Genomic DNA, 19,343 nt, shown 5'->3' on the forward strand with positions numbered 1-19,343 from the left:
GACTATATGGGATGCTGGGGAATCAAACCTTGGCTGGCTGTGTGTAAGGCCAATGCCCAACCCACTGTGCTATCACTCCAGCACCTAGTGAGTGAGGTGTTCTTGAAGCCTCACAGGGCTTGCTTGCCTTTCTTTCTTTCTTTCTTTCTTTCTTTCCTTCCTTCCTTCCTTCCTTCCTTCCTTCCTTCCTTCCTTCCTTCCTTTCTTTCTCCACCCAACAGTCCTCAGGAGTGACTCCTGGCTCTGCACTCAGGAATTACTCCTGGTGGTGTTTGGGGAACCATATTGGATGCTGGGAATCGAACCCGGGTTGGCTGTGTGCAAGGCAAACACCCTACCCGCTGTACTATTGTTCCGGCCCCAACCCCACTGGCTTTTCATCTGACCTTGGCTCCCAACTCCCTTTACTGAGCTCTTGCTCTCCACAGGTCACCCCCACATGCCTTTCTCTCCCGAATGTTGTGCCTCTGTCTCTGTGGCCTGTATTTTTGAGAATTTCTCGGGCAATTTGACAGCATGGGGCGGTGCCCTTGGTGCCCACAGAGGCGAATCCCAGGGTGGAATGAGCGACCCTGTTCCTCTCTCACTTGGAGTGTGGGCGGTTTCAGTGCTTCAAGCGCGTCTCTGCTTGGCACGCCACATCTCCTGTTTTCTTATATTGTCACTTCACTCTTTCTGCTTCACCAACTCCCACCTGAGGCTAAGCATGGAGCTGGGGGGGAGAAAGAGAGAGAGAAAGAGAGAGAGAAAGAGAGAGAGAGAAAGAGAGAGAGAAAGAGAGAGAGAGAACGAGAGAGAGAGAGCAAAAGGTATGAACTTGCATGCAAGAGGCCCAGTTTGATCCTTGGTATCCTCCATTCCCGCAGCATTGCCAGGAGAAATCCCCTCTTTAAAACATTTATGCCATTTATTTAATTTTTTTACAAAGCTGTTCCTCTTCCTTTTTTTTTTTAATTTTCATAAAGTTGTTCGCAATCATGGATTACATTCAATATTTCAACACCAGTCCCACCACCTTTACACCTTCCCACAACAAAGCTGTTCATGATCAGATTTCAATCATACAGTATTCCCACACCCATTCCGTTACCGGTGTACATTCCCCAGCACCAGTGTCCCCAGGAGGCACCCCTCTTGTCCCCCACTCCCCCAAACACCGAGCTTGGAGCAGCCTCTGAGCATTGCATTCTATGGTCCCCAAGGAAACCCCTAACGAGTGAATCAATGAAGTTTTAAATCAGGGACTCGTCCGTTTAGAAACTGTAGGTGAGGCCCCGTGTGCGGCCTTTTTGCTTTCTGATGCACTTCTAAGGAGTCTTTATAATTCTCTGAAACTGTCATCTAAAAATCATTCATGGAAAATCAAGATTGTGGCTGGTTTTCTTTGCTCAGCAGCAAAGGGGTTGGGGACAGTGCAGTTTGGGGGAGTTTACAGATAGCTTTGTAAAAATTGAAAAAAATGGGAGGGATTGGGCCATGCCTGGTGGTGTCAGGACCTAACTCCTGACTCAGTGCTCAGGGTCCTTCAGGGGGTGTTTGGGGTCCATATACGGTACTGGGGATTGAGTTGGGACCTACCACATGCATGGTGAGCAGCCTAACCCCTGTGCTGTCTCTTCTGCCCTCTCATTAACATTTTAAACATTTTTTTTTTGGATCCTGGAGAGAGTCAAATGCATTTTTGCACATTGGATATATTTTATAGTAAGTTCTAAAGAAAAGACAACCAGGGGAAGTTGCTGTTTCTGTTCTGCTTTGAAACAGATCTGGGGGCTGGTGAGGGGTTTGACCTCCAGCTGCATCCTCCCTCAGGTGTGCAGGGAGACCACCCTAGGGTCCCCAAACTTCCCAAACACAGAGAATAAGAGATGTTTAGAAAGCAGGTCTCTCTGCTGTGAGCTTGCCCAGCGCACCCAGTTCTTGGCTCTTGAACTCACTGGAGATTTCTAGTCTCTTATCTGTCCAGAGCACTGTCTCAGGCTAGATCTGAGCCAAAAAATAGGAGGGGGAGGGAAGGGGAGAGGAGAGAGAGAGAGAGAGAGAGAGAGAGAGAGAGAGAGAGAGAGAGAGAGAGAGAGAGAGAGAGAGAAGAGGAGAGAGAGAGAAGAGGAGAGAGAGAATCAGTCCTTGGAGAGGGACCCCCTGGGTCCGTTCCCTCCCCGGGGCGCCGACGGGTACCGTGCGGGGCGCGCGCGGCCCGGGCGCGCGTTCCTGGGGAGCGGGGAGGCGGAAGGCGGGGAGGCGGGCGGGGAGGAGCGGGCCCGGCCCCTCCAGCACACCCAGATGACCAGCCTCATCCCTGCGGGGAAACTTGGGCAGTTACGCCCACTCGCTGGGCCGGGAGCCGGCGCTGGCGGCCGCTTCCTCCTCCGCGGCGAGTTCCGAGCGATGCGACGGCGGCCGGGAGCGGCGCGCGGGAGCCGGGGTGAGCTGCGCGGCCCTTCCCCGACCCGACCGGCTTCCCGGCGTGCTGGGGCCGGGTCGGGGGGCACGAGGCGAGGGATCCTCCGCCCGGGGGGATGGGAGCTCGGGACCCCGGGAAGGCCAGGGGTGAGCTCAGGCTTGCGGCTGGGGCGTCCTGAGTCAGCCCGTGGCCCTTCCCAGCTAGGTCTGCTCCGCGCTGCGCCCTGGCAGCCCCGGGATATTGGAAGTCCGGGCTAGGAAAACGCTTTTACTTTTCCCCATAACCCCTCCTTTGGCCGTCTTTAACCACCCAGATCTGGGGGGAAGGAGGAAGGACAACGGGGGGAGGGGGGGACACTGCAGTAAGTCATCCACCAAGGATGCACCTGGTCCCCCAGCTGCCCCGTGGCCAGCTCGCTTGCTTGCTCGCTCGTTTCCAGGTCAGTGTCGCTGGGAATGAACCCCGGGAAGGGCTGCGGATTCCAGTTGGAAGCTGGAATCTCGGAGCTCTGGGCCAGACTGGTTCCAGCAGGGGACTTTCTGGAGTGAAGCATCGGAAGTTTTGGGTTTCTCCTGAATTTGTTCTTTCACGCAGCCAACTGGAGCAGCAGAGCTGGTCTGTGTGCGCCTTTGGAGGTGCCCTTTGCTTGGGATTTGGGGCGTGGGTGATGTGTGTGGCTGGCTGGGTTGTCTTCAGATTGATCGCCCTGGCCTGTTGCTGGTTGGAGTGGGGAGTGGGAGTTGGCATGGCGGGTGCACTGGAATCAGGGATGCCTCACCATCCCCTCCCCCACTGGTATATCTGCTCTCAGCACGAATGAAGTTTTGAAGCTCTCCACCCCCATCCCATTTCTAATTCAGCTGTCCTTCAGCCTGTGTGATTTTTGCTCACTTGTATGGGGATCAGATGAGGCTTTGGGGGCTCCCGTATTTTCTACTGGATCAGCAGGTTAGTTGTTGGTGTGTGTGAGTGGGGGGGGGGGTGGGGGGGAGGGTGCCTAGAAAGCTGTGTTTTGTCTGCTTGCCCCTGTAAGCAGAGAATAAGCTTTCATGCCTTGGAACCTGAAAGGCAGGCAAAGAAGTGTACAAGTAAAGCTACTTTTCCAGAACCCAGTCTCATTCCGTGCACCCCGCTTCTGGGGGGTGCACGCAGCACTGGCTTGAGGTTTCTCTCAAACCCGGGAAGGAGCAGCGGCTGGCTGTCACTCAGAGGCGGGATCTTCTCTATGGACGCTGGGTACGGAGAGACCACCCGCTGCACCATTAGCCTTCATTGCTACCCACCCTTCAGCTTCCCTGAAATTCAGGGAACACGAAACGGAATTTCTTGTCACGCAAACCAGGCATGAGCCCCGTGGCAGGTGCAGGCTGTCTGCTCCTCTGGAGCTCCGTGTTCCAGTGCTCATCAGGCAGTTGGCAGGTCCGTGTTGCCCTGGTGATTGGCACGAGGCTCGGGCCGTCTCCCTCGCCCCCAGTCCTCCTGAGCAACCTTCAGCATGTCACTTAACAGGAAAGACAAACCGACCCAGCAGGACCTCGTGACTGTGACCGGGGCCGAGGGGACTGACTAATAGAGCTTTGCACCGACAGGGTCGGGTGGAACAGGAGCCCAAGGGAAGGGGAATGTGTTATTCATTGAGGGTTTCCCCATCACGCGCCAGTTACAGGTTCCCCCTCTTAAAGACATTTGCAGGGGGGTTAGTTCTACCCTGTGCCCGGCCTTTCTGGTGAGGGGTACCATGTCTGTGCCATTTTTCCTTCTCTTCTTGCTGCCTTCATTGAAAACCTGGCCTGTCTCTGCCTCTTCTTTTTTTGATGGAGTTGCAGATTACAGTTGTTTGTTACAAATACGACTCTCAGGAGGATCTTGTTTGGGGAACTCATTTCTTGGGCAAATGTCCTTCTATATAAATAAAAGCTTATGTTGACGGGTGAAAGGCTGCAGGTATTAGACCTTTATTCTGTTTTTAAGAACGGTGGCATTTTTAGACAGTTCTCGTCTTTTATCTCTGGGCTTGATTATGCGTGCATTTCTCTTCTTCATCAGCCTTGCCTTGTAATATATCCCCACCCTCCTCTACAACACCCCCTCCAGCCCCCCATTGTGGGTTGTTTTTTGTTTTTTGTCTTTTGAATGAATCAGCTTTGGATTTAGTTTGTATTTTAGATGAAGCAAAAGCAGGCACTCACTCTTATATGCATTAACAAAAAGCCTGCTATGCTAAGTCTGTCAGAAGTAGATTTTAAGAACCTTGAAGTCTCAGCGTCAATTCACGGTAAGCAGGGGGCTGGTATGAATTGATTTTTATGTCTTCGATACAGTGTTTTTTTTTTTTCTTTCAGTTTTATTAAATCTACTTGTGCTTTTGGGTGCCAGACAGGTTGGATCAGATTGTTCTGGAGAGATTTATCATACCCACGCCCCCGTGGGTGTGCCCTGCAAAATTGTTTTGGAAACATCTAGCTACAATTTACCTAAGACACACTGGCAACTCAGTGTGATTTGTAGCTGCCTTCAACCCACTTGATGACACACAATTACTTTGTACTTGATTAGAGCAAATTTGCTCTATTGAGGGAGGAAGAAGGGTTGATTGTTGTTCATATTTAATGCACGACTTTCGGTATTTAGAAGTTTTCTTCGAGTTCGTACCAGTAAAGAAACAAATCTTGGGGCTTACTTTTGGCTTCCTGCTGTGCTTGGATTCCTGCTCTGCCACTTGTAGCTGTGTGGCCTCAGGAAAATTGCCTAACCTCTCTGAGTTTACATTTGAGAGGAAGAGAAAATCAAAACTGCTGAGAGCGCTGTTGTGGGTTGTTTTTGGGGGGAGGGGGGTGGGTGGAGACTTGGGGCCACACTGGGCAGGGCTTGGGGTTATTCCTGTCTTGGTGCTCAGGAGGGGTCTCTGGCAGACCCAGGGGGATTGTATATGATGGCTTGGGATTGGCGGGGGGGTTGGCAGGATGCAGGGCAAGTGCTTGACCCCGTTGCCACCTCTGCAGCCCTGACCAGAGATAGGGTTTGTATGCGGGTCGTTCCTGGAAGGTGCCCATGTCCAGTCCGCTGCCCAGAGAGCATGTGCACTTAGCTCTCTCTATACCCCCCGGCCCCTCCCCCCATCCTTCCTCCTTTCTGAAGGCAGTTGATTGCCATGAATGACTCTTCTGGTGCTGTGCTCACTTCATTTGGGGCTAATGCGCTTACTAGGGGCACGTTCCTTATTTTCAGGGTTTTCATCTTCATATCCTAGTTGATTGGCATTAGACTGCCTGTGTAATATCTCAGTTTAATGCCATGTACTGTGGACATTAGGAAGGTCATACCTATAAATATTAGGCTTTCTTCAGTGCATCTGATTTTAGTGGGAGTCTTACCCCTCCCTCCCTCTCTCCCTCCATCCCTCCCTCTCTCTCTCTCTCATCCTCCCTCCCTTCCCTCCCTCCCTCCCTCCCTCCCTCCCTCCCTCCCTCCCTCCTCTTTCCTTCCTTCCTTCCTTCCTTCCTTCCTTCCTTCCTGTTTTCTTTCTCCCTTCCTCCCTCCCTTTCTCCCTCCCTTCCTTCCACTGAACGGGCATGCAGTTCTACATGGCAGACCTTGGATGTGTCGCTGGGATTGCTTCAACAGAAGCAGCAGTTGTTCAGTTCAGTTACTCCAGAATTTACCTGGCAGGTCAGTGGTGTGGAGGGTTGTGCATCAGTTTTGCATTGCCGTTGCTTTTCTGAGAATCCTTCTTCCAGGGCAGAGCATTCCTCAGACCCTGGGGCCAGTGTGGATTGTTTAATCCTGGGGCTGACCCTGTCACCAAGCAGGGCAAATGAAACTATAGGGCAGAAGAGATCGCTGGCACAGGGCTCCCCGCAGAGGAAGAGAAAGCATTGTTGAGGTCATTGGTCTTTCAGCCTGTGTTCTTGGGGGCTGTCACTTGGACAGGCCCAGGGACATGGTGTGAAAGGCGAGACACGGAGGGTATAGCATGGAGAGCACAGCCCGGAGGGCATGGCATTTGCTACTCAGGTATCTCCTCTGGCCTAGGTGGGGACCCCGATTCTCTGAGCGAGTGTCGGTGGAAATCTCAGAGGAATCGGCCTTTGCTGGGAGTTGTTTTCGAAGATGGCAGATTGGCCGGCAGGCCGTGTCTGCAGTCACCCGCTGCTGATGGTCAGCTCATGAGAATAGATAGTGCGTGTTTGGGAGGTTCCAGAAAGGGCTCTTGCCAGCCCAGATGCCAGGTGCTCTTCGCTCTTAAGGAGGATGCACGGGAAACAGAAACTTGTCTGGCTCTCATCGGGGACTGGAGGGGCGGGTGATGGGAAGAGAGCATCCTTGTGGGGAGGTTGGAGTGTGACGGGGGATTTGGGAGACCTTGTCTCAGCCACAGAGCCTCGTGTGGTTGGTGGGGACCATGTGCTGTTTGAGTGTTTGGATTGCCCTGGAGGGTGACACTTCTCTCTTCTATCACTCTCTCTTGTTCTCTCTCTCTCTCTTGTTCTCTCTCTCTCTTGTTCTCTCTCTCTCTTGTTCTCTCTCTCTCTCTCTCTCTCTCTCCCTCCCTCCCTCCCTCCCTCCCGCCCGCCCGCCCTCTCTGCACCTCCACCTGTGCCCCGTTAGTCATTTTGATTTATCTAACAATTCATCATACAACATGACTTAGCCCATAGGACCCGAGCAATAGTACAGCAGGTAGGGCTCTTGCCTTGCATGTGGCTGACCCAGGTTTGATCCCCGGCACCCCATATGGTCCCCCATCCCGCCAGGAGTGATCCCTGAGTCTAGACCCAGGAGTCTGCCCTGAGCACTGCTGCGAGTGGGCCAGAAACAAAAAACTCCTTGGGGCTAGAGGGGTGACCCAGGAGGCTAGGCTCTTGTCTCCTGTTTGTCCCCTACACCAGATGTACCCTGGGCACTCCCAGGGGTCACTCCTGAGTACAGAGCCCGTAAAGGGCCCTGAGCAGCGTTGTGTGTGTGCCCACCCCATGCCACCCCACTGCAAAGAATACTCCTTCATAGCTTTTCACATACTCAGCAGACTTGGGGGGGAGGGGTGTTGATTTTTTTTGGGGGGGGGCACACCCGGCCATGCTCAGGGCACTGTGTGTGCTGCCAGGGACTGAAGGTAGGTGGCCGTGTGCAAGGCCAGTGCCCTCCCTGCTGTCCTGTTGCTCAGGCCCCAGCAGAGGACAGTTGGCCGTGGCCCCGTTTGCCCGCTGATCCGGCAGAACAGAAGGTTCCTGCTCCTCCACCCCCAGCCGCGGCCAACACCCCTCTGGGCCCCGCTGACCTGAGCGCGGCTCTTCCTTTCCCTGGACCGCACCCTCGAGAGGCCCTCGTCCCTTTGTGTCCCCTGTCCCTGGCCTTGTCACACCTCACAATGTTCTTGGGTTTGTCTGTGTTGTCACCTGGGCGGGTTAGTGACTTTCTCCTTTCCGGAGACCAAGTCACGTTCCTTCGTGGCGGCCCCCCCTCGCCCCCATCCCTCTGGCCGTGGGTGGGGCCGCGTCCTCCGCTTTGGGTGCTGGGCTTGCTGGTAGCCTAGGGTCTGGGTCCCGCTCTGGGTGCTGTCGGAGCCCCCCTGCTGCTCTGCCCGCCTCTCGCTGCCCTTCCCGCTCTCCCCGCCCACCTGCTCTGACACGTTCCTCCTGTCTGGCCTGTTTGGTTCCGCCCCACAGCCCGGCCACTCCTTTCACTCTGTGGACACGGACCTCTCGGCATGCACAGTGCCCTGGCCTGTGGTGGCACACCAGGAGGCTCAGGGATCTCGCCTGGTCCATGCTTAGGGATCACGCTGGGTCTGTGCTCAGGGATCACTCCCGACTCTGCGCTCAGAGATCACTCCTGACTATGTGCTCAGGAATCACCCCTGACTATGTGCTCAGGGAATCACCCCTGGTTCTGCCCTCAGGGGTCACTCCCGGCTCTGTGCTCAGGGATCACTCCCCGACTCTGCTCTGAGGGATCACTCCTGAGTATGTGCTCAGGGATCACCCCTGGTTCTTCCCTCAGGGGTCACTCCTGGCTCTGTGCTCAGGGATCACTCCTGGCTCTGTTCTCAGGGATCACTCCCCAACTCTGTGCTGAGGGATCACTCCTGAGTATGTGCTCAGGGATCACCCCTGGTTCTTCCCTCAGGGGTCACTCCTGGCTCTGTGCTCAGGGATCACTCCTGGCTCTGTACTCAGGGATCACTCCCGACTCTGCTCAGGGATCACCCCTGATTCCGCCCTCAGGGATCATTCCTGGCTTCGTGCTCAGGGATCATTCCTGATGGTGCTCCCAGGACCATCCATAGCCCCAGGGATTTAACCCAGGGTTTGTGCAAGACCTTAAGAAAGGTCATTTCCCCACTGTACTATTTTTCTGCGCTACAATCCCCATCCTGCCCTGCCCCCAGGGGAAGAAATAATAAAAAGCTCAAGCTGTGGTAATAATACAGACTGTCATAGTCCTGCCACAGGGGCAGGCTGTGTGGGTTGGGCAGAACCTGGGACACTGGTGGAGGGGAGTGACATTGGTATTGTTCTGGGGTTGGAACATCCGTACACCTGGAGCTCAGCGGTGGATCACCGTGTCACGGCGCCTTCATCACTGACCATTGTCCTCCTGTTGTTCATAGATTTGCTTGAGCAGGCCCAGTAACGTCTCCAGTGTGACAATTGTTACTGTGTTTGGCATATCAAATACGTTACGGGGAGCTTGCCAGGCTTTGCCGTGTGGGAGAGATACTCTCCGTAGTGTGCCGGGCTCTCCAAGAGGGGCGAAGGAATCAAACCAGGCTTGGCCAGGCCGCCTGCGCCCAAGGCAAATGCCCTATGGCGCCTTCATAGTTTTGAAAAATACAAAACTCTAAACAGACCCTCTGGCCTCGACTCTGGGGCCCCGCCTCTGGCCTCTTCCTCCTCTGGAGGCCCTGGTTGAAGGTCAGCTTCTTTCCTGTCACCCCTTCCCTCTGTGGCAGGGCTGTCCCCTCCGACCCAGGAACCCCGGCCCTTCAGCAGCTTAGCTGGGGCTCGGCATTGCAGGGGCTGGGGGCGCGTTTTGGGGTAACTGAGGTTCCTGCTTTCATTTCTCCGTGTCCTGAGCCCACAGCACTTTGTTTTTTTCTTTCTTTTTGGGTCTCTCCCTGCGATGCACAGGGGTTACTCCTGGCTCATGCACTCAGGAATTACTCCTGCTGGTGCTTGGAGGACCCTGTGGGATGCTGGGAATTGAACCCGGGTTGGCCGTGTGCAAGGCCAGCCCCCTACCTGCTGTGCTACTGCTCCAGCCCCCCACAGTGCATTTTCTCTGGACCCTTTTCTTCCTCCAGAATCTCTCCACTGGAATTTCTCTCAGCTCTGGCTAGAGAACTTGCCAGAAGTCACGGAGGTGGGAGGTGACTGGCTCTGCATGCAGGGATCACTCTGGGCAGTGATGGGGGAGCATGTAGGGTGCGAGGGCTTGAACCCGGGTCGGCGATGTGCAAGGCCAAATGCCTTAGCTGCTGTGCACTTCTCGGCCCCCGTAAATGTCTGCCTTACTGAGCAGCTAGGCCCACCCGCCTGGCCTCAGCCCCGCCAAAGGCCCGTCTCCGGTCTACTCACTTGCCCCTGAGCCCTACATCCAGTGTCAGCTCGAGCCCCCTTCCTCATGCTGCCCTCCCAGCCTCCCCGGGCCACCCCACCTGGCCCCCAGAATCGGGACTGTGGTTCTCGGGGTGCATCTTTGCTCTCTCCCCAACTTGGCCCTCAGCCCTGCAGAGACTTTGGGTCCCTCCTGGGTCCCTCCTCCCCCGCCCCCAATGGCTCAGGTGATGGAGCCAAACCTGATGAGAGTCCTGGAAAGAAACGCCAAGAGCGTCCCCCCACCCCTGTCCTCTGAGTGACATCAGGAGGCCAGAGAGCCCAGCAGAGCAGAGAAGCAGCCGGGGGTGGGGGTGGGGGGCCTTAGCCAGGGAGCCCCGCCAGCCGTGCCTCTCGGCAGCTGTGCCTGTTGAATCAGAGGTTCGATGCCTCATCTCTTGGCTTCCAACCTGCAGCCTCGCCGCCGTGCCCCACCCCCACGGCAGCCAGCCCCCGCCTCTCCCCCCCACCTCAACCCCCAGGGAATCTCAGCAGATTTGGGCGATGAATAATGTGGGTTCTCTTCCAACACCTGGGACGGGGTTTGACAGACTGTGTGCAAATGGTCATGAAACCTATGAGGGGTTGCCCCACCCACCCAGCCTGCCCCCGCCGAGAAGGCGCAGATGTTCCTGAGCTGAGGGAGAGTGGGGGGGGCTGGAGGGGAGAGAGAGAGAGAGAGAGAAAGAGAGAGAGACGAAGAGATAGGCAGAGACAGAGAGATAGAGATAGAGACAGACAGATAGAGAGAAACAGAGAAACACAGAGAGAGATAAAGCAGACAGAGATAGAGAGAGACAGAGATAGAGGCAGAGAGAGACAGAGAGCTAGACAGAGATAGACAGAGACAGAGACTGAGAGATAGAGATAGAGAGATAAATAGAGGCAGAGACAGAGAGAGACATACAGACAGACAGAGACAGAGATAGAGAGAGATAGACAGAGACTGAGATAGAGGGATATAGAGAGATAAACAGAGGCAGATAGACAGACAGAGAGAGACAGACAGACAGACAGAGAGAGACAGACAGACAGACAGACTGAGAGCTAGAGACAGACAGAGAGACAGCGAATGTTCCAGGGGTGGTGCATAGTGAGTTTGCCCAGAAGGTACTTGGGGGACCCCCTTTGCCGTCCTGAGACCTGCTTTGCCTCCTGGCTGTGCCATACTTAGTCAGGTCCGAAGCAGAGACCCAACAGAAAGAGAGTGCACACATTAGGCCCCTACTGTGTGCCCCGGGGAATATACTTGTCCCTCCTCTTTTTACTTCCTTTTGCTTCAGTTGACGCCTGTCCAGCAGATGGAGCCTCTGTGAGTGGATATTTTTTTTTTTCTTTTGATTGTTTGTTTGGGTGCCACACCCGGTGGTGCTTGGGGCTTACTCCCAGCTCTGCACCCAGACATCACTCCTGCTGGTGCTTGGGGAACCTTCTGGGGTGCCGGGCATGGAACCCGGGACGGCTGTGTGTAGGGCAAACCCCCTGCCGGCTTTGCCATGGCTCCAGCCCCGAGTGGGTGATTTTGGACCTGGTGATGTTGAGTGCGGCTTTGCACTTTGCGATCTGGCTCCTACACTCAGGCAGAATCTGCCCCTCCTGGGGTCCTTGCTCAGGCTGTCCCCGTCTGGAGTGTTTCCATGATGATTCCAAGGGGCCTCCAAGCTCAGGACTCGTCACGACCTCCACCCGATCTGCCTTGGTCTGTTCCCTCCGTTCGTGGTGACCCGGGCAGTTCCACATGTCAGCCTTGGTGGCCTTTGAAGAGGGGAGGTGGGCCTGAGCTAGAAAAGCCACAGAGTGGGGTGTGTTTGGAAGGCGTCTTCAGGTTTTGTCTGTAGCTCCCACCTGCACATGAGACAGGCCAGGCCTGTTCTTTGCACCCCCGCGGGGAAGTTAAGTAGTTTTCAGCTTCCTCTGACAAGAAGGTGCTTTGCAAGCCACCCTTGGCCCTTCTGAGTCCAGCCGGGCTGTGGACTTGGGTTTCGCGCCCAGCAGGGCCCTCCGGAACCTCTTTGCTGTCCCTCTGCTGCCCACATGGCAGAAAGATTGGCGTGGCAGGAGCAGATGGTCTCCCTGGGGCTCTTGGCATTGCTCTTGGTAGCCTGGGTCGAGGGGTAGGGGACGGCCTGCTCGGGAGGGGCGGCTGGTGGGAGATGCTCACTTGTCACAGGGGAAACGAATACCTGGTTCCAGGAAGGTGGAGGTGACTCTGGTGGGTACCCCAGACTGGGTCCACCTACTGTGGATTTGTAAATGGACTGGGGTGGAGATAGAGGTCCCAGGACGGCAGGTGAGTGATGGCCAGTGCAGCGATTACATTCAGAGCGAGGGGAGGAATTCCTTCCGGGTCAGGGTCGTGGGTGCTGGGGCAAGGGTGAAAGTCATTGAATTCTTGCGACTGTGGTGGTCGGTGGTGCTGAGCGGGGACTGTACTGCTGGGCATGTACCGCCCGTCTGTGCAGTGGACGCTGGAGGTGTGTGTGAAACTAGGAAGGACGGTAATGAAGGCCAGCACACAGAAGGGAAGTCGGGGAGCAGCGTTCCCCCCCCCCACCCAAAGGAGGAGGCAGGATGTGACCTCCAGTGGGGGCACGTGGGGGCTGATTGCTTCTGAGAGAACACTGGGGTGGCCTTGGCAGTGGCCTTGATTGCAGACCAAGCCCTCGGTTCCATCAAAAGCACAAAGGTCAGAGCCCTGAGGGGTGCTGGAGACTCCCCATTCCAGCCCAAGCTTATCGTGGTTTCTGACTTATTATTTTTGAAGTCCGAACAAACCCAATGAAGGTCTCTTATCCATGTTCACAGAGTGACACCTATTCCTGGGCTTCCTATGGATGGTGGCAGGGGTGGGGTGTGAGAGTAGTACATAAATTTACATAAAGTTTTTGTTTTTATTGGGGCTGGAGCGATAGCACAGCGGGTAGGGCATTTGCCTTACACGCTGTCGACCCGGGTTCGATTCCCAGCATCCCATATGGCCCCCTGAGCACCGCCAGAAGTAATTCCTGAGTGCATGAGCCAGGAGTAACCCCTGAGCATCGCCGAATGTGACCCAAAAAGCAAAATTATTAATGCACTGTGACTTACAGTTATTCAGAGTTGAGTTTTAGGCATACAGTAGTGTAACACCGATCCCTCCACCAGAGTCAGCTTACCTCTGCCAATGTTCCCGACTTCCTTCCCATACTCCCTACCCCTACCCCAGCCTGCCCTCTTGGCAGATCCCTTTCTAAGTTTCGTTGTTCAAGTTTGGGTCTTGGTTACAGTGTTGTTGACTCTGCGGTTTGGGTATTTGTTTCTGTCATTCCTTAACGCCACTTTTCTGCTTAATCCCCTGACCTTCTCATCCATCTCTTCTCCCCCCTCCCTCCATTCTTTCTTTCTTTCTTTCTCCTCCTTCTACACTGGGTCAGTGTTGATCAGGACAGTTGCCTCCCCCCCCCCCCCACGGCGTGTGTACACACACACACACACACACACACACACACACACACACACCTTTAAAACACTGTCTTCCCTCATCTAGTTCCTCTGAATTCCACCTTTGAGTGATATCATCCTGTGTTTATCATCCTTCTGGCTTACTTCATTTAACATGATATCTTCCGTGTTGCTGAGATGAATTTCTTGTATTTCCGCAAGTCATTCATTAGGTACCAAGTGGGCTTGATCCTTATTGGGAGTATCATTGAGGGAATTGTGTCACGCAGCTCAGACTTCCTGTAGGTGGAGAAGGGAGGAAGAACTGATGACATGAAAAAAAAAAATCGAGGCTCAAAGGACAGATTCAGAGTTTGGTGCCTAGAAGTTCTGGATATTGGCCATTCAATGGTGTAGTGGGCCACTAGAACATGATTAAGAATGCTATCATGGGCTGGAGCGATAGTACAGCAGGTAGGGCATTTACCCTGCACGAGACTGCCCTAGGTTAGAGCCCCAGCATCCCTTATGGTTCCCCAAGCACTGCCAGGAGTAATTCCTGAGTGCAGAACCAGGAGTAACCCCTGAGCATCGCTGGGTGTGACTAAAAAGCCAAATCCAACAAAAAATAAACAAAACCCATAAAACCCCACAACGATATCACTGCTCATTTTTTTTTTTTGCTATTCATAGGCTAGTTTTTTTTCTTCTTCTTGACATAATTTCATGATGATAGTTGTCAATGACCAATCATAATTCCAAGACATTCACAGAGCATATTTCCCCAAATATCTTGTCCTTTATTTGCATGTAATTCTAGCAGTATGCTATTCCATTTCACATACCAAGCCGAGAGGCCATCTCAACTTTTTCTATATTAATTTCTGCTACAGAGGGAAGGAAGATGATTGCTGGTGTACTTTAAATATCCAATTCACGTCCATCATTACTGAAGAAGAGAAGAAAGCAGAGAACTACTCATTTCTTTGACTTTCTGCCTTCTGCACTCCGAGAGGTTTTCTGTGCGTGTGTTGACTCTCTGGCCAGCTCATTGAGCAGTGACCAGCCCAACCTTACAGCTGAGGAAACTGAGGCAGAGAGCGATCCGGGACCCAGTGGTGGTTTGCTTTTGCTTGAGAACCACACTCAGCCATGCTCAGGGCTCGCTCTCGGCTCTACACTCAGGGCTTGCACTTAGCAGCACTCAGGGGACCCTGCTAAGGTTCTCAGGACCAAGTGGGGCCAGCCATGTGCAAAAACAAGTGTGCACAGCAAGTCGCAGGTGTACCCTTACCTCTCCCACTCACGCGTCAGCCTGGGCCCAGTTGTGAGAGCGAGGGCTAACTGTCCTCCCTGCCGCTTTACATTCCCAGAGTCTGATTTTCCTGTGCAATGCATGGTACCTGCCTGTCTGCCTGCCTGCCCGCCCGCCCGCCTTCCTTCCTTCCTTCCTTCCTTCCTTCCTTCCTTCCTTCCTTCCTTCCTTCCTTCCTTCCTTTCTTCTTTCCTTCCTTCCTCTTTCTCTCTTTCTTTCTTTCTTTCTTTCTTTCTTTCTCTCTCTCTTTCTCTCTCTTTCTCTCTCTTTTTCTTCCTTTCTCTTTCTTTCTCTCTCTTTTTCTTTCTTTCTTTCTTTCTCTTTCATTCTTTCTCTTTCTCTCTCTTTTTCTCTCTTTCTTTCTTTCTCTTTCTTTCTCTCTCTCCTTTTCTCTTTCTTTCTTTCTTTCTTTCTTTCTAACTTTCTTTCTCTTTCTTTCTCTCCTTCTTTCTCTCTTTCTCTTTCTTTCTCTCTTTCTCTTTCTTTCTTTTTCTCTCTCTTTCTTTCTTTCTTTCTCTCTCTTTCTTTCTTTCTTTCTTTCTTTCTTTCTTTCTTTCTTTCTTTCGAATCACCCTGAGATACAGTTACAACCTTTCATTGTTTGAGTTATAATCATACAATGTTCAAATACCCATTGCTCCACCAGTGCACATTCCCCACCACAAATGTCCCTAGTGTATACGCCCTTTCCAACCTCCCCCCCCCCCCCCCGCCCACCTCCACGGCAGACAATATTTTGAATACTCTGTACTTTGGGGCATAATGGTTTGCAATACAGATACTGAGAGGCCATCACGTTTGGTCCTTTATCTACTTTCAGCACACATCTCCCATCCCAAACGATCTCTCCAAACAGCTTTTTCTTAGTGATCCCTTCTCTATCCCAGTTGCCTTCTCCCCCAGCTCATGAGGCAGGCTACCGACTATAGAGCAATCTTCCTGGTCTTTGTGTCTATTGTCCTTGGGTGTCAGTCTCATATTATGATATTTTATCACAAATGAGCGCTATTCATTCTATATCTGTCTCTCTCTCTTTGACTCGCTTAGCGTAATACTCTCCATGTCCATCCACTTATATGCAGTTTTCATGACTTCATCTCTCCTAACAGCTGCATAGTATTTCATTGTATAGATGTACCGAAGTTTCTTTAACCAGTCATCTGTTCTGATAGTGTTGGAGGTGCCCGTTTCTTTTCCACAGGGAAGGCAGGCAGAGGACCAGTTGGGGGACTTGGCATTTCCACTCTTCTCTTCTCCATGTAGAGAGCAATTTCTGTGGCTTCCCTGAGTGGCTATTTCCCCCAGGAAAGAGCCAACCAGGGCACTTTACTTTAGATGCTTGGAGCATGATTTTCGTGATCACGTATATGGAGGGTGGGGGGAGGTGTTGTCATCCGGGATGTGGGTTACGAGGTTTTTCTTTGGTTTTCTCTGGGTGTTTTGTTTTGTTTTTTAAAGTGGAAAGAGCAGGCCCCCCTCACAGTTTCTGCTCTGCCTTTCTTCCTTCCTTCCTTCCTTCCTTCCTTCCTTCCTTCCTTCCTTTCTTTCTTTCTTTCTTTCTTTCTTTCTTTCTTTCTTTCTTTGTCATACCCAGCGATGCTCAGTGGTTACTTCTGGCTCTGCACTCAGAAATTACTCCTGGCGGTGCTGGGGGGACCATATGGGATGCTGGGGATTGAACCCAGGTCTGCCGCGTGCCAGGCAAACGCACTCCCTGTTGTACTTTCACTCCGGTCCCTTCTCTGGGTGTTTCCATGATGCTAGTGGCCTCCTTCTAGGGCACCAGGCCCTTTGGTCTTGTGGTGGATGTCTATATTTTTAATTAGATAAGGGAAGGTATTTATAGTAACTCCGCGATTCTGTTTAAGCAAAACGATTATCACTATATTTCAGTGTTTATTTAATCCGATATCCAAAAGACCAGGGCTCTCCGCCAGAAGAGACTCAATTTCTCAACTTGTGTGCTGCCGGGGTCTTGGAGCACGAGTGAGCTGCTGACGTGGGGAAGCAGATAGCATCCTACCGATCCATGTGCTGTCCAGAAGTTTCCCTTGCCCTCGGTAATAATAACTGGTGGGTCTTTGAAAATTGCTCAGGGAGTCGGAGCAGTAGTAGAATGGGTAGGGTGTTTGCCTTGCACGTGGCCGACCCAGGTTCGATCCCTGGCATCCTATAGCATCCCCTGAGCGCCACCAGCAGTAATTCCTGAGTGCAGAAACAGGAGGAACCCCTGAGCATCTCTGGATATGACCCCCCCCAAAAAAACCAAAAAAACAAAAAGAAAGAAAAGAAAGTTGCTCAGGTAAAACTTATCACACCAAAAAGAAAAAAAAAAACACACAAGTCAGTCTGAGTGGTGATGAGTGGTCACTAGACTTCTTGTGTGATTATCATTTGCCATGGGATCAAATATCAAATCATGATATGTGTGTGTGTGTGTGTGTGTGTGTGTGTGTGTGTGAAACTAGTATCCAATGCCTATTGTATCTCTATAAAAACAAGTTACTTTAGTTTTTAACGGGAGAGGTGGGTTTGGAGGGGGCATATGGTATGCCCAGGATCAAACCCCATTCAGCTGCTTGCAAGGCAAGTACCCTACTTGCTGTATGTTGCCTCTGGCCCCAGAAAAATAACTTCCTTAAAAAAAGGAGACTCTCTCTGCAGGTCATCAGGCCTGTAATAGGAAGTTCATATCCTGAGCCTCAGTGAGCTCACGAGCCCCGCATTATTTGTTGAAACATCTTAGGCCCAGATGCCGTGGCTAGACTTCTATATTCAAAATTTCGGGTGATTTCCTGGTGATGTTTTCTTTTCTCTCTGTCCTTTGTACTCCGGGAGTGGGCTGGCAGGCGGGGGATGGAGGTCGGGTTGGTGGTTCACGGAGGAGGAAAATGGGAACCGGAGAAACGACAGGGTCTGGAAGCAATTTTCAAGCAGCCGAGAAATTAAACAAGACGGGGAAATGCTTCGTTTTGTTGCCAGTCGGGTGAAAGGGACCCAGGAGCGAACCGGGCTTGGCTGTGGTCATCGGATGCGCCGGGCGCCAAGGCCATTTTCACTCTGGACTCCACCGGCTGAGGAAGCACGCAGCAGGGCTCAGCGCTCTTGTGAAGCTGGCCTCGGCGTCTCTTTTCCTGTCGCTGCCTCTGGTGGCTCTGATTTTTTTTTTGTTAATATTTAAAAATTTCATACAATAGAAAATTTTACTTACAAAATTAATCGTTGGTAAATATACTTTCTATATTTAAATTTTTATTATTGTTCTATAGACTTGTCAATCAATACATATCATTACGTTCTACAGATTATTTTTATTTTATTTATTTATTTTTTTGCATTTTGGAGGTCACACCCAGTGATGCTCAGGGGTTCCTCCTGGCTCTGTACTCAGGAATTACTCCTGTCAGTGCAGGGGGACCATATGGGATGCCAGGGATCGAACCAGGGTCGGCCGTGTGCAAGGCATACACCCTACCTGCTGTACTATTGCTCCGGACCCGAGATTATTATTTTTAAACTGCCTTGATGAACATTAGTTAAAAATTAAAAAGTGTACCGCACCAGATAAACTCTTCATTATGACTTTTTATTTTTTGATTTTTTTAGTCTTATTAATTTTCTTTTAATTGGCTATCTAATTAACAGTGTGCTTTTTTTTTGTAGCAGCTTTAATTTTTTTTTTATTTTAATGAATCACCATGAGAGACTATGGAACAAACACAATGGCCTCTTAGCACCTGCTGTGATTTGAAATCAGGCTGAACCCCACCGGGGAGGACCAGGAGTTCTGTTGACCCTGGGCTCCTGGGGGTCCCCCCCACGGCCCTTTTCTCTATCCTCACTGGCCCCCACTTGCGGGTGTCGGCTCAAGTGCGCAGGCATCCCTGGGACTGTGGCTCCTGCGGGTTGTGGAAGGCCTCCTGCAAAACAGAGGCCTTGAAGAGCAATAGCACAGAGGGTAGAGCGTTTGCCTTGCACTCGGCCAACCTGGGCTCGATTCCCAGCATCCTGAGCACCGCCAGGAGTAATTCCTGAGTGCAGAGCCAGGAGTAACCCCTGAGCATCACTGGGTGTGACCTAAAAAGCAAAACACAAAACAAAACAAGAATTAAAATACATTTAGAAGGCCAGTGAGATGGTGAAGGAGTCAAGGCATTGGCCTTGCATCCTGTAGATCCTGGTCCATCCCTGACACCACCAATGAGGTCCCCCGAGCACTGCCAGGGATCACTCCTGAGCACTGAACCAGGAATAGTCACTGAACTCCACTAGCTTTGGTCCAAACACAAAACGAAACAAAAACCAAACTACAAAGCCCTAAGCAAAAAGACTCTTGGGGATCCGGATATCGTCTTTTCACCTTTGATTCGGGACAGCTGGCAGGGCCTGGGGTGCCTTTGAGCAGTTGGGCTTGGGCCTGTGTTTTGATGTGGCAAGAAAACCCGTTCCCAAGAGCTGAATCTGGTAGACTGCTGATACCCTCATCCCCCTGCCTTTTAATAATTAGTATGTGGATTTCGACATAGAGTTGATGGAATGGATAGTTACTCTCCTTTTTTTGTTCTGTTTTGTAGCTACACCTGGCAATGTTCGGGGGTTCCTTCTGGCC

At 52.1% G+C, this 19,343-nt stretch overlaps 1 protein-coding gene across 2 annotated transcripts in view; it reads left to right on the forward strand.

Moving 5' to 3' along the window:
• Positions 1-2,242: 2,242 nt before the first annotated feature.
• TIAM1 (TIAM Rac1 associated GEF 1) overlaps positions 2,243-19,343 on the forward strand; it is a 228,821-nt gene continuing 211,720 nt past the window's right edge. For both annotated transcript variants that reach the window (XM_056109264.1, XM_056109265.1), the window contains exon 1: positions 2,243-2,425. The gene's annotated coding sequence lies outside the window, so the exon portion shown is untranslated. The remainder of the gene's footprint in view (positions 2,426-19,343) is intronic.

This window comes from Sorex fumeus, unplaced genomic scaffold (genome assembly GCF_029834395.1).
Source record: "Sorex fumeus unplaced genomic scaffold, SorFum_2.1 ptg000265l, whole genome shotgun sequence".
Taxonomy (NCBI): domain Eukaryota; kingdom Metazoa; phylum Chordata; class Mammalia; order Eulipotyphla; family Soricidae; genus Sorex; species Sorex fumeus.